Consider the following 12,598-nt stretch of genomic DNA (forward strand, 5'->3'; position numbering starts at 1 on the left):
TTTCTCTTGTGAAAAGATCTAGGAAAAATTAACAATCCTGTTACACTCGAGATTAAGCGACAAGAGTGTGTTGGGGAAAGGTTGGAATATACCTTGCTCAGACTGTGAGCAGAAAGGGTAAATGGGAGAGCTGATACTGAGCACCTGACATCCTTCAAGTGTAAAGTCTGTTACAATGCTGGAAATCAGCCTAGGACTCCTCTGCTCTTACTTCTGTTGATGCTGGAGTGCCAACAGCAAAAAAGCTGTGACTACTCAACTCAGGCTTCCACTCCTGCTGCCCTGGTGCTTTTCCCCTGGCCCTAAGCAGGGATGGGTGCATATTTACTAGCTAGTACAGGCAGACACAAATTTCCATTGACTAATCTTCCTCTGGCAGGGTGAGTCATCACAGAGAAAAGGTTGTTTCTGCTTGTTCTTTGTTCAGATTATAATCTAGTCAGAGCTCCAAAAAAGGCCAGGCCAGTGGTTTCAACACCTATGACCATCTCTGCTCTCCCATAATAATGGAGGGAAAGTCGGAGAGATTTCTGTAGATTCAAGCTTTCTGAAGGGAAAGATCTTCCTTGGAAATTACTTTGAAAGAAGCTGGCAAAGTTCCTGGTAAGAACTCAGCCTTTTCTGTCCGTGTTTCTCCATCTGTCAAAACAAGGCATAATCTTTCCCTGCTTCACAACGGTATTGTGAGGAATCGTCAGTTTACATCCCTAAAAGTGATTTCCTATTCTAAATCACCTAGACTTCAGTCTTTAGGGACACAAACTGATCTCACCCTTCTTACAAATCTTTTCCCTCTTTTCACACATTTATATTCCTCTTTGCATTCTGCTACTGCAAAACACAATTGCTGCCAGCATTGCTCCTGTACACCTGACAGCAGTTTTAACAATCACACTGTATTTTCCTGAGCAATTAAATAATCAGCAAATCTTCAATTTCTGTTCTTCCTTTTTATCAGTGTTGGAAATCGTTTTCTACCTCATACTGCTCACTACTAAAATTTCTCATCACTGCACCAACTCCATGGTATTGTCATGAAGAACAATTTTTGCATATATTTATAAAGCATATTTTAGTCCAGTGATCTTTAAGAGAACTAATTGTGATCGAAACTGGACTTATCTATGAACAAACCCCTGTATAAATGTTATGTGTTGCCTATGTTTGTATGCTGCAGGACATGTCGCTCTTTCTACCAAAAGGCAACTTTCTCTAGAACAGAACAGCAGCAGACCAAAATATCAGCACTGTCTTAAATGTGAAATGTACTATCCAACTGAAATTCCACAGGGAGCCTAAGAGAGCAAAATGATCTGGAAGCTCCTGTAATTGACTTCAAGCCAGAACTGGCAAGATATTTTTAACTATGACACAGTCTTGAAGATTCATTTAGGGTTGTAAGAGGTACTCAAATCTGGAGGTACTTATGGTCCTGCTGCCTTATCATCATCAAAGTTATCCTCCCACACACAACCTTACCTGACCTGCCATGATCCCTTTTACTCCTGCTCACCACTGTCTCTCCTACTATAAAAACTAGAATCTTGGCTTTACTTCACTTCCCCATATTATAAATCCCTTCCACCTCTCCCCCAAGCTCCATACTACTTCCCTATCCAGGTTACCAGATGCTGAGAAACAGAAACGTAAATGTAAACTGTATCTTGGTTTTTGAGAAGGACTTCCCAAATTCTACAAAAGTGAAGGTATTAGTGATCTTAAGTCACATTCCTCAACCTCACAAAGAATTTCTGTTTGCTCAATTTGAGATGTCACTGCCCCTCACTGCATAGAAAAACTCAAGATCCTTGATCCTGAAGTGCAAGTAGGTAAAAATCCCTAGAATCTTTATGAAGAAAATGCTTTTGCACTCTAGTTTATTTTACTACTACAGCTGGTTTACTTGGGAGATGCATCACCACCAGATAAACAAGCATTGATAATATCAGCATCTGTTTAATAAATATTATAAAGTATTGTTTGTCCACTATCTTCTTAAATAGAACAAGTTCCTGAAATTGAAAGTCCATTAACAAAGGGCACAAACAGAACAAGGAGTCTGGCAGCAGAATATTTCTTTTTAAACAATAGAGTTGCAAGAGCAACACCCTGTTATGCAGCTCAGTAGAAGGATACTGGCAAATAGTGAATCATAAAATGCTCAGTTACTAAACTGATATAATATGATAAAGTTCCCCCAAATCCAAGCCATTAAACTAAAACCAATACAGGAGCTTGAAAATGACGATAAACAATAATATATCACTCATGGGTGGCCTTAATGCTAAATCTGGGATAAATTACATGAAAAATAATCCCAGGAAATTTTTAACACAAAAAAAAGAAATCTGAAAGGCAAGCAGAATGACTGCTGTAACAGAGAATGTAGCAATTCCTAACACAACATAAAAATGTAGCATGCTTGAAGGCTGGGCTAAATTTTCCTCTGAGTGTGTTTTATGGGATTATAACAGAAACAAAATTATCCTGACAACTTGGAAGAAAAAATTAGTGGCTTATTAGACCAATTGATAAAGCTGGAAAGAACAGACAAGCTTCCAGGCATGCAGGTGCTTCTTCGAATCTGAAATAAAACCAGCAAACTTCAAAGCTAAATCCAGGTTAAGAACAATTGTGCTGAGTTAGGACATCTGCTTTGCTTCAAATGTTTATTAATTTCTTTTTTAAAGGCTGTAAACAATGTCTTGGGAAATAAATTTATAATAATATAGCCCTGTAAATGGATTATATTTCGAAAGCAGGCTTGCAATTAGAAAAGGATCTAAGGAGTAAAACTTACCCCCGCAAATCTGCACAAAATCACATGGAGTTTCCATGAGACTTAAAAACCTGTTTGCTTACATTGCTTTAGAAAATATTAATTGGTTTCTTAAATCACTTAGGTGCTTTACTTTCACTGAAAAAGGCAATAAACAAGTCAAGATACTGACAAGGAGTGGATACATGTGGGTCCCTCCTGCTTACACAAACCCAGCTGTGCCGGGGACAGGCACATTTGCCTGAACAGACCTGGTAACAAGCTCAGAGCTTGAGATCTGACACAAGCACAGACAACGCCAGGCAACACTAAGCAACGCTCTGAGGTGACTCAGCTATAATAGGTATCTTAGGCTAGTCCTAGTAATCATGTAAATATAGTTTTCTAAGTTTGTAATTTGTATTTATTGAAACTTTTCGCTGGAATGGGGAGGGAAGATGAATCAGAAAAGTAATTTTCTGTTGTTGGCCATTCAGCAATTTTTAAGCTGTTACTTTTCCAGTCATCTACAACAGTTTCCTTGTTTTTAGAATGAGTGCATGATATCATATCCTGAGCCCTTCCCTTTTCTTATAGCTTTCTGAGGCACTAGGAGGAGTCCAGCTACAGTCATCATGTGAATTGGTCTGTAATACTGTAGTGGAGCTACCTCTGCCACCGTCTGCCTGCCTGCCTAATTCATACTCCTTAAGGAATTGCTGCTGTAGGACGAAAGGCCCTTTAAGCACAGTGAGTATCAGCTGAGAGAGCAAACAATTTTTCTGGCTTGTAAAGTTGCATCAGAGAGCAATCACTTCTCTATGTATTGGCATGTACGTGCAGTTTGGGGCACAAATAAAAGTGAAAGGAGAATTCACTGTCATTATTAATCACTGAAGTGAGAAGGGAGTTTCCTGGCCCAGCTGGGGTGAGAAAAGGAATAGCAGCAACATGGGAGGCTCTCGGGGTGCAGAGATTGGATTAAAGGTGTGGGTTTGGTGTAGAAAAGGGCCAAGGTACATGTGTTGTGCCAGGCCACATACCCATTTGTTGTGGACAGGCAGACAGGAAAAAAACAGCTGCTAAAAAGTAGACACGAACAGCTGTGAGTGACCACATGGCATTGTATTAATGCTGGATGACAAGTTTATTCTTTATCTGGTTTGATTTAAGGAATGCAGTAGTACGAGGTAGTAATAAGCAAAATAAAAGGAGAATAAAAGAGGTAGTTTTCTTCACTAATCTCCACTCAGCCCTAAAGCATAGAGGCCAAGTAAACATTGACAGTGAGTCATTGACTCTTTTTAGTATAACTACATAACCTGTGGTGGCGGTGGTGTTATTTCTGCACTTTTCCATCTTGTTCTTTAGCTCTGAAATGCAGAGCTAAAGGCTCTGCCATTCTTGATGGAGGTCCTAAGGTTTTGTCTAGATGTCACTGAAACGCTAGTTTAGTAGTAACTTGTTAACTATATCAGTAATACAGTTATATTTATAATGTTGTATGATCCAGAATTTGCAGCATAACAAATGTTATAATGAAAGTAAATAAATGACTTGCATTTATATCCACCAGTTGATATTGCAGAAGTTATTTGTATACAAATAGAACACCTGAATTTTATTGTGCATGTTGTCCTGGCAGAATACCAAACACCAACTTCATTCCAAAGTTGTAAAATCTTATGACCATGCTTTGCATAAAGGCCTCAAACTAGTTTGAATGGAACCAACAGAAAGCAGCAGTGATATTTTTATGAATATTTAAGATAAAAATAACTCGCTTCAAAAAAGTGCAAATAAATTTTGTCCTTGCTCCTCAAAAAAGTCTTTGCTGAGGAGAGCAACTGTGCAGGAAATACATAACCTTTGGTTATCTCATTGATCACACAACTTTATCTATTTTTATTTTGTTCACTATGGTTTTGATCAACTCCTTCATAGGGTCATAGCACAGTGTTAGTAGAACACATTGCCTTTTGTTGTCCGCTAAACTGCATTGTGAGGCTCCAACTAAATCTTGGTTCCAACAATGTTGTGTGGCCATGAGTAAAAACTATGGGATAAAAAAAAAATAAATTCTATTTCCCTTTCTCTATGTTTAAATTGTTTCCTTTCATTTCCATTAGATGTAAATTTGCTTATACATCATAGAAAAAAACTCAACTTAGTCTTTCAATTCTGTACTGTACTGAAGAGTGATGATGTATTTTTTTTCTTACTTATAGTTTGGTCTGTCTAGTTTGTAGCTATGGTTTTTTTCAATTTATAAACTCATTTCAAGGGCTTCACTCACAGTTTTAGAATCCTAGAATATGTGATGTAGTCAGGCCACTGGGTTGGTGAGGCAGGACTTACCCTTTGTGAAGCCATGCTGAATGTTCCAAATCACCTCCCTGTCCTCCATGTGCCTTAGGATGGCTTCTAGGAGTATATGTTCCATGATTTTCCCAAGCACTGACAGGTCAGTAGTTCCCAGGGTCCTTCTTTCTACCCTTCTTAGAAATGGGTGCATTGTTCCCCTTCTTCCAGTCACCAGGGACTTCACCTGACTGCTGTGACTTTTCAAATATCATGGAGAGTGACTTGACAACTTCTCATCAGGTTTCATAGTCCCTTAAATGTTCAGGTTTCTCAGAAGTTCACAAACCTGGACTTCTTCTCCAGTCCCCATCCTGCTGGCCATCCACTCAAGAGGTGTGGGAGGAGAGTTTGCCAGTGAAGACCAAGGAATAAAATTTCTCGAGTACCTCAGCCTTCTCCTCGTTTATTGTTACCAGTTTTCCAGTCTTGATCACCAGGGGAATATGGTTTCTTTGACCTTACTTTTCTGGCTGACATACCTGTAGAAGCCTTTGTTATTATTCTTTGAATCCCTTGCCAAGTTCATCTCCAGCTGTGCCATGGCCTTCCTGACCCCATCCCTACACAACTGGGCAGAGTGCCTATACTCTTCCCAGGATACTTGTCCTTCCTTCCACTGCCTGTGCATTTCCTTCTTGCCCTTTAGTTTGACCAGCAGGTCTCAACTCTGCCATGCTGGTCTCTTTCCTTCCTTTTCCCGATTTCTTACACCTGGGTATTAAGAGCTCTTGCTCTCTATGGAAAGCATCCAGATCTGCCAGCTCTATTCTGCTCCCTTGTCCCCAACAGCAGCTTCCCAGGGGACAAGAGTTTCCTACTGCTAACTCCTTGAAGAGCTGGAAGTTTGCTTTCCATAAATTCAGAGTCCTGACTTTGCTCTTAAACTAACACATATCCCTGAGGACTTCGAACTCTAACAGTGCATGATCACTGCAGCCCAGGCTGCCTCCAATATTGGTGTCACCAATTAGCTCACTTGGGTTGGTGACCAACTGGTCCTGTAGTTAATTATTTCATTGTCATGCTTAAAAGATCCAAAGATGAAAGAGATGTGAGTTTCCTTTATAGAAGCCACCTAACTGTGCTCTTCTATCCTGTTTATATATATCTTAAAAAATAAATTTTCCAGCACCTTATATCCAAGAAATGTTAGGTACACAGCAAATGTTTAATTAATTAATCCCACAAAGAGCTTGTGAGGTAGGTTCCCTCATTTTACAGGTGAGACAGAGAGTGAGACAGTTAAATTAAGCGACTTGCTTAATATCACACAGTGAGTCAGTGCTAATGCTGAAAATAGACTTTATGTCTTCTGGTTCCTTGCCCTGTATTTTAATCATCAAACTAGACTTAACTCTAAAGTTGAATGAACTCCTTAAACTATTACAATAATTGTTCTCAATTTCATGTTGGAGTATTATATTTTAATCACCTAAGCAGCTGAAATACTTGTAAAAGTTTTCCTTACTCAGGAAACTTTCCTTACCTGTTTTGTCTTTCTTGTTCAGACATTTCTTCAGGTATCAGCTGAATATATTTTGTTTACAGTGATCCTGAAATTCAAAAATCCACTCTAGCAGATCTCCCCGAAAAAAAAAGAACACGTTAAAACTCACAGCAATCTCTTTGCTGTCAATATAGCAGTGCTTCTTTTCATACTCTCAGCAGTCATTCCACTTAATAATACTCATAGTTTTAATTAATGGAGCACAGTAAAGTTATTGCCCCACAGAAAGCTGGTTACGCTGTCATGGCTAAATGAAAATGTATCCTAAAGCACAAAAAAGCAACAGCGTCTTAAGAAATATCTGCTTAGAAGTGCAGTTCTGAATTGCATGCTGTGTCCTCTCTGAATAAACTGGTACAGAAAGAGATGTGATCCTTGCAAACCTGCTTAAATGAATAGTGCCCACATTCAGGCTAATTATATGCTCCAGCAACTTTAGAGCTTTCCTGAGCATAGTCCATGTATTTGTTTATGCTGATAGGACATATATAAATTTTTCCAATCCTTGCTGTCTTACCTGTTTGACAGTGTTCTTCAGTATAGGATAGAATAAATGGTCCACAAAATATATACGTAGGTGCAAGACTGAAGAGGCCCAGGAGAGAGAATGAAGAAATAATATTACCATGGCTTGCTCCCTGTTCAACCTGGGTATCGACACAGCTCTCTGTTACACAGCCTTATACAATGCTTTGTATCATACAGTACTTTTAGTGTGGGTGAGATAAGCAGCAGAAGGCTGTGGTCAGCTCCAAAATTTTTATAAAGAGTTTTGCCACGTGTAATGAATAGGACGTTGCTGTGCAAGCAGCCTTCCAACTTAATTACAATTTAATAACAAAATTCCTTCAAAATTCATCTGCTTCATTGCCAGTAAAGCTCCTAGGTGGCAAAATCAGACAGTAAGCACTGGCATGCTGTCTTTATGGAAACAACTCTAAAGTAATTCAACAGGTTGTACTTGTAAAGAAGGGAGTCACATCTTGCCTGCCAATTGCAGGCTAGTCAGAATGTTTCAGGTAGGATGCCAGGGAGGGATGTTCCAAGGAGGCCATTCTTTTTCCTCTTTGGGGTCAATTCTTCTAGTTTACCATCTTGTTTTTCTTTTGGGCTTATCTTCTCCTTAAAATGTTAATTACAAGCATATTTTAGACTTGGCCACTAGAGCTCTGTCATCAGTGATCAACTGTCCAATACTGAAATACTGGTCAGAGTATCACTCCAACTTTGCTTTCAGTTTCTGCTAGAGAATAAGATGTTTCTCTCACAGACTTCAGGAAATGGCTCAATGCCAAGTGATGAGCAGTTTGCAAGATAGCACTGTGTCTGTGCCCATCTATCAGGGACAGAAACGCTGTCTTTCAAAGGGTTTTTGAAAATCAAGGAGGAGTAGTCCAGTACAAACTGGACAAAGAAGGCACTTCTGAGTCTTTCATACACTTTGAAACCGAACCCAAGAAAGCAATGCAAAAAACTGAAATTCTTTCAGCTCTCTTCACTCCTGTCTCCTTTTATCCATAGTTCCTACTATCAACCTATCAGATATAACGGTAGTTACATTAGATAATATTTGTGAAAAACGGGTTAAAATGGTATTATGCCTAAGTGTTCTCTTCCATATTGGGAATAGGAAGAAGACTTTGTGGTCTTTGTGTCTGATCAAAAATAGCCAAACCGGTAGAAACGAACCTCATGAACATTTTCAGCAACAATTCAGCTAATAGGTGTGAAGAATGAGTCAGCTTGAGAAAAGCAGAAATTGCTTGTGGATAATCTGAATGAGAATGGAGGATGCATAATAGAAGATTGCATTTGAGAAGAGCTCTGACAAAATAGGGGCCTTGAATTTTGAATGCAGGGAGTTATACTTGCTTCATCTATTGCTGAAGAGAATCAAAAACAATCTGCCTCTGTGATTAAGTACATATTGTGCTCTTTTACATAGTTAACATTATTTAAGATCCTATTTTCACCAAAGACCTCAATGTGTCCTGCCTACCTTAGTGATCACATTACTGGTCACCGCTCTAACAGGTCTATCACAGCCTTGTTCTGTTGATTCAGCACAGAAATAAAGCATTTTAGGAATGTCAGTTCTTCAAGCAGTGGGGATTATAGGCATGGTAACAGTACATGTTTGTGAAAGGTATATGCTTGTCTGACTTCATTCTCAGTGACCTTAAGACGGAAACTGAGGTACAGCCACAGTGCTACTCTGAAGAGTTCATGTAATTAGTAGATTCTGTAGTTCTGCAGATTTGATTCACAGAACTGAGAAAGCATTTGTGGTAGGTAACACATTAGAGCCAGATAATGAAAGGGAAAAGAAAGTGAAAAGAAATACATAATGAGAGAGTTGGCCAGTTTATTTCCATTGTGCAAGCACAGTGAAAGGGACAATGCTAAGCAATACCGCAAGTGGAAAAAAAATCCAATAGGAGTTAACTTAAACTATATTAGTTATAAAATGTGGAGTTAGCAATGCAGGGAAGGTACTTTTTTCCAGCATTCCTTATTATGTGTAACTCATGGCACTGTAACGATCCAAGAACCTTGGATCACACAACTTGCAAAATACCACCAGAGTGTTTCTCACTGGAACTAAGTACGAGACAAGTAGAAGCTGAAACTGTAAATATGGGGAAGGACTTCTCTGTTCAATAAAACAAGAGGTTTCTGCTGAAACTAGTTTTGCTTGAGGACTAATTTGTAGTTCCAAGTGTCTTTCAGTGCTGACAGCACAGAAGAAGGTAGCTTGGGGCCAGATTGTAATGTTCACTCCTTGCTCTAATGGGCGGATGTGTTTAATTAACCTTTGTTTCTGCAGAAGCAGAAGCAGACATTCTGGCAAGCTGTAGGAATGCTGAAGGAGGGAAACCTAAACAGCAGGAACCTAGGCACATTCTATATATCTAGTATAGATAAAAAATGTTAATGTAGCTAAATACTGTTTCCTAGGAGATAGGTTTGTATAAGGAATTTCTGTAAAAGAAATTTAATGTGGTTCCCCCCTGCAGGACTATCTCTCATTAATTTCACAAGATCCAGCTATGGTCCCATGTCCTTGGGACACTTGTCTCTCTTGTCTGGCTAAAGACTGCACAGTTCTTCAACTGAGGGTCACAAAAGCATGTATTCAAGGTAGAAATATTCTGCTTAGTATCTCTTGGATAGAGTTAGACCTGACAGCCTCACTGCCTGTTCCACATCCTGCAGTGACTTCTCCAGATACCATAACTTGGACTGACCCTTCCCAGAGCTTCCTGTAAAATGCAGATCTCGAGGTTTATAGCTAATTCTTCAAAAGGCATATGGCAAGTCTAATGCAAAGCAGATATCCTTTGCATGAAGTTGCTGAAGGCACTGGTTTTTGCTTGAGAAACTAAAGCACTGTAGATTACAATTCACACGAGTACAGCAAACTCCCTGGCCACAATATCCCTTGGCCCTAATCTTTCACTAAAAAAATCACCAACTTTGCACGAGTGTTTTGAAAGAATGCAAATCAGAGCTTATCGTCTCTGACCTTCACCAGCTCTGCTGCTACAATAGCATCATTGTTTTCTATCTCCTCCCCTTAGTAAGTGGCACCTTCCATTCCTCTCACTTCCTTTTAATCCCAAACCTTTCCATCTAAGAGGCTTTTTAAAGCTCTGCTTTGTCATCTGGTTTTGCTACAACTGTGATCTAAATGCCAAACTCCTTCAGTCCTGGTTGTCTCAGTCTCAGCCAAGACCCTGTTTTCCCTTAAAAGGCATCTTATGAGCTTGAATGTTGGACATTCCCTCTACTCTTGTTGTCTTACACACAAGGTATATTCCCAGCTGAAAGAAGCATTTATGTTACAGCATTTTTCTTACTAAAACTACACTGCAGCCACACAGTATCAGTTACAATCATAAACAGTATTTTTTCCACCTCAGCACTGTGGCACAGAACTCTTTCCTTCATAATACTGTGCATCTCCACATTGCCACAGTACATAGGAACTAGTGCTAAGGGTGCAGTTAAATCACTAAATTCCTAATCACATGCTTTTTCCACTGGGTTTCTGTTCCAGAATGAAGTGTTGTGACAACAAATGAGGTAACCAAGGAAAAATAAAACTGGCTACAATTGTCAGGATTACCAGTTCAATGTAATTCTTCAGCTTGTTTGTTTCTAGTAAGGACTGATGACTCCAAAGGCCATGAACTGTGTGTTAAGTTCTCGGGTGGTGACAACTTCCTTTATAATGTTGCCCAGTGCCTGAGACTATAGAGATAGGAGTGCATAGGCCTGCTATGAGTGGAGAGTGTCCTATTGCAAAATGCAGCCCACTGGCCAAATCTAGTCTGCAGGATCTTCTGCCTGCTTTGCAGCACCTTTACTATGGAAATTTCAAAGACCAAGCTGCTGCCTCATTCCAAAGAGAAGGAAGGGAGGGAAGATTATTCTTTCCCCTGCTTTTGAAAGGTGGGCAAGAAGAGCACCCTGATACAGAGAAGTTCCTGCTGTACTTCTGTGTGAATGAGTTTGTGAGTGCTTGGACACTCCTACATAGCCTGTTGCCTTATCTCCTTGCTGGGCAGGTAAGAACAGCAGCATAATTTTAACATAATATAAGTATGAATTATCAAAACTGAGAGCTCTCACTTAAATACAAGTTGAAACAATTTCTTTATCTTCAGGGGGACTTTCTAAGTAATTGACATCAGTGTAAATATCAGCTGAAACTTCTGCTTCAAGAACAGCGCTACTGGATGTGTCCAGGGCATGGTTTCAGCACATGCAGCCAGTCACAGTACAGGGGAAAGCTATGCTGACTTTCAGTCAAGCTAAAGGGGTACCTCTCCTGATTTTGATCGATAGCAGTTAATTACATTTTTCCTCTTTGGAAGAAGTATACATTTCTTTCTTTTGTTAGCATCTCTGATAATGGCAGGGAATTTTTCCGAGCATAGTCTTGGAACAAAACAGCAGCTCTAGGCACTATGTAAGAAGCCAAATACAGGGGAAGGGTGGAGTGAAGTTGCTGTTTGATAATAGGAGTAGTCTACAAGAAAGTTTCCTTATCTCTCTTCAGTTCTTGTTTTTCAGAAAGCAACTGTGATGCAAAGGCAGGAACTGTTCTTCTCTGCTGTAAAATCTTTTCTGATAAGACTTCTGGAAGAACTCACAATGCTATCTTCATTCAAATCCTTCCTAAAATACATTTCTTCCATAAGGTGTTTCTATGCTAATCCACTAGGCGTTGCTCTTTACATCTTTAAAAGAAACAGAGTACTCTACCTGGACTGACTGTAGATTAAGAATTACTGAGTTCATGCATGTCCCATAGGAAAGCTTAGTCCCTGGGAAGAATCTATTGCCTTCTGGAAGTAGGTCTTTATATTGTGGTTTTAATTCTTCTTGTGGATTATAATCACTATAGGGAAGGAGTGTTTATGCACCTTTGAGGCATCATGTGTGTCTGTAACTGTATGCAAATTAGTGAAGATCAAGAAGGAAACAAAAGTAATTTTTCAATACAACTTCTCTCTGTCTTGAGTAGCCATCAGATTCTACTCTATCATCCCAATGTAAATCCAGCTTTGGTGCTACAGTCACTGGAATGGAATATGGTCATAGCTCTTGAAACAGAGAAGACTGAAGGGGAGAGGAGGCCAGTAATGCTGCACCTATTAGATACATTCCCATTATCCTAGACTATGCAAACATTAAATAAGCCTAGTCTCCTCTACAGGACAGGCTGACTGTGCTGCCTTGTGCTATAGACTGCTAATATAGCTCAGAATTGCATATCTGCCATGTGACAGCATATAAAGCAGTGGTTCCCAAACCAGGCTCTATAGCAGTGAGGTCACAACAGTTTCAAATGAGGTCACTTGTCAGTTTTCACCTTTTGTGCTATGCCTTGACTTAAATATTTGTGCCACGTACCATTAAAATTAAGGTACATAAAATTAAATCTGATCACATATTTATGC

General features: G+C 39.5%; 1 protein-coding gene across 1 annotated transcript in view; it reads left to right on the forward strand.

Moving 5' to 3' along the window:
* The first annotated feature begins 3,377 nt into the window (after positions 1-3,377).
* Positions 3,378-12,598, forward strand: part of RALB (RAS like proto-oncogene B) — a 50,148-nt gene continuing 40,927 nt past the window's right edge. The window contains exon 1 of the mRNA XM_032692850.1: positions 3,378-3,508. The gene's annotated coding sequence lies outside the window, so the exon portion shown is untranslated. The remainder of the gene's footprint in view (positions 3,509-12,598) is intronic.

Source organism: Chiroxiphia lanceolata, chromosome 7, assembly GCF_009829145.1.
Source record: "Chiroxiphia lanceolata isolate bChiLan1 chromosome 7, bChiLan1.pri, whole genome shotgun sequence".
NCBI classification, from domain to species: Eukaryota; Metazoa; Chordata; class Aves; order Passeriformes; family Pipridae; genus Chiroxiphia; species Chiroxiphia lanceolata.